Here is a 2770-nt window from a genome sequence, read left to right on the forward strand (position 1 = left end):
CAGGCCACATTTTAATGTCTGTAATAGAAAAATGTTCATGATGGTGAACATGTATTGCGTGTATTGGTGTTGAATAGTATTTCTTTAAGGTTTGCGTGTATTTTAATTTTACCTAAAAGCAAATATAAAGTTATTCTGAATTTGCTAGTAGGCAGTTTTTGTACTAGTCAACAATTTAGCCTGTCTGCTCTTAGTTCCTATAAAAGCTGATATGTCAGTGTTTTATTTATGGAATTATAACTTAAATACAGTAAGATTTCCTTTCTGTTTAACATGCAGTTCATTGAGTTACCCAGTTAAGATGGGGAGTATTTCTGCCACCCCCGAAAGTTCATTCTTTCCTCAGTAGTCAGCCCTCTTTCTGTTGTTCTCACCCTTGGACAGTTTCTTTCTTTCTTTTTTTTTTTTTTTTAAATTAAGTCTTTTGTACATAGATTATAAATACATTTGTGCCATTCTATGATTCAATGTGATGATTATTTGTACAAATTGGAATGTTTACATCCTATTAAACAACATCACCTTCACCACTTTTACCCTATTACAGGATTAAGACAAAAATATGAAATGCTTCACGAATTTGCATGTCATCCTTGCGCAGGGCCATGCTCATCTTCTCTGTATTGTTCCAGTTTTAGTATATGTGCTGCCGAAGCCAGCACCCCTGGGCAGTTTCTAAGCTGATTTTTGTCATTACGGTTTTGTATTTTCCAGAACGCAGCATAAATGAAGTCATGCAGTATGCAGCCGCCTCTTTTGAGTGTGGTTTCTTTCATTTACAGAATGCTTTTGCAGGGCGGCGCCTGCGGCTCAAAGTAGTAGGGCGCTGGACCCATATGCCGGAGGTGACAGGTTCAAACCCAGCCCCGGCCAAAAACTGCAAAAAAAAAAAAAGAATGATTTTGCAATTCCATGTTGCTGTGTGTATCAGTAGGTCGCTCTTTCCTATTGATGAGTAGTGCCAGTGTATTTTAAGAGTCCTGCAGTACAGAGATGAAGATTGACTGAAATGTGCCGCCTCACGTGTGTTTGAATTTAGCTATTTTTCTCTTATGTGTGCTTATATAGAGGGTGGCCCTAAAGCCGTGTGCCATTTAAAATTGCACACTACTTTAAATTGCACACACACTTTATGGCCACCTTGTATATGTGCATAGGTCTTAAGGGGAGGGGTTCCTGCAAACTTTTTTTGGAATGATTTTCAGTGGTGGCAGATGACCACTTATAAAAAGGTACAGAACCGCTGGTCTCATGTAAGCTCTTGTTTCAGAATTAAAACCATATATGTTTTAGAAATACATTCATCGGCATGTCAAGAGGTCATGCTTTTACGTTGATGGAAAAGTTTACAGAATGTACAGAACATAACCATTTTTGCTTAAAATGTGGTACAGGCAAATAGAATATTAAGGCCGGGCGCAGTGGCTCACGCCTGTAATCCTAGCACTCTGGGAGGCCTAGGCAGGTGGAGCGCTTGAGCTCACAAGTTCAAGACCAGCCTGAGCTAGAGCAAGACCCTATTTCTAAAAATAGCTGGGCATTGTGGTGGGTGCTTGTCATCCCAGCTACTTGGGAGACTGAGATAGGAGGATCGCTTGAGCCCAAGAGTTTGAGGTTGCTGTGAGCTATGAGATCATGGCACTCTACCCCGGGCAACAAAGTGAGACTCTGTCTCAAAAAGTAAATAATAAAACAAAACTAGCATTAAGTGGACGGTGCCTGTGGCTCAAAGGAGTAGGGTGCTGGCTCCATATACCAGAGGTGGTGGGTTCAAACCCAGCCCAGGCCAAAAACTGCAAAAAAAAAAAAAAATCTAGCATTGAGTAGCAGTGCCGTTGCAGCCCTGTGACAAAGACTTCTCCTGGGTTAAAATAGCTCTCACACAGTACCAGGAAGTAGGTACAGATACCTCGTGTTACTAGTGAAGAACTGAGGCGCAAACATGAGATAAACAATTTGCCTAGGATCATGCTACCCCTGAGAGAAAAGACATCACTAGAACTTGAACGCTGGTTGCTCTGCCTTCTGGCGTCTTTGCCCCTCACCAGTGGGCAGAACTCTCTAAACATCTGGAGGGTGGTGACACTAAAACCCAGACAAAGGCACACTACCTCCAGCAGGGAGAGTGATGAGTGTTTTATTTTCCACTGCTGGCTTTTCTATATCTTCACATCTTTGCTAAAACAAGTTGTTTTGCTTTTTGTTTTTGGAGACAGAGGGTCAAGCTGTAGCCCTGAGTAGAGTGCTGTGGCATCACAGCTCATAGCAACCTCAAACTCTTGGGCTTAAGCGATCTTCTTGCCTCAGCCTCCCAAGTAGCTGGGACTACAGGCACCCGCCACAACACTTAGCTAGTTTTGGGTTGTAGTTGTCACTCTTGTTTGGCAGGCCTGGACCGGATGCGAACCCGCCAGCTCCAGTGTATGTGGCTGGCACCCAAGTTGCTAGAGCTACAGGCGCTGACCCTAAAACAAGTATGTTTTATAATTAAATGTCGTTAATTGAGCAAATGTAACTTTTTAAAATAACTTTAACAAAGAGCAATAATGATAGTTACATAGCAGGATATCTGTTTTGAGTCTTACCATAAATTTGGATTAACAAACTTTGTCCTGACAAGATGAATCACGCAAGTGCCATAACTTTCTAATTTATTCTCTTATTTTGCTCCATGTTTGGGGAAGGGTCAGTGGTGAAGACTTGTGACCACAGAGATGGGAGTCTGTGGTCATGGTAGGTGTCAGGCTCATGCCTCAGAGCTTGGGTCTAG

General features: G+C 42.1%; 1 non-coding gene across 1 annotated transcript; it reads right to left on the reverse strand.

Moving 5' to 3' along the window:
- Positions 1 to 556: 556 nt before the first annotated feature.
- Positions 557 to 662, reverse strand: LOC111723095. The gene has a single exon (XR_002771714.1). It is a non-coding gene; the product is annotated as a U6 spliceosomal RNA (small nuclear RNA).
- Positions 663 to 2770: the final 2108 nt, after the last annotated feature.

Source organism: Otolemur garnettii, unplaced genomic scaffold (genome assembly GCF_000181295.1).
Source record: "Otolemur garnettii isolate 467f Iridium unplaced genomic scaffold, OtoGar3 scaffold00007, whole genome shotgun sequence".
Taxonomy (NCBI): domain Eukaryota; kingdom Metazoa; phylum Chordata; class Mammalia; order Primates; family Galagidae; genus Otolemur; species Otolemur garnettii.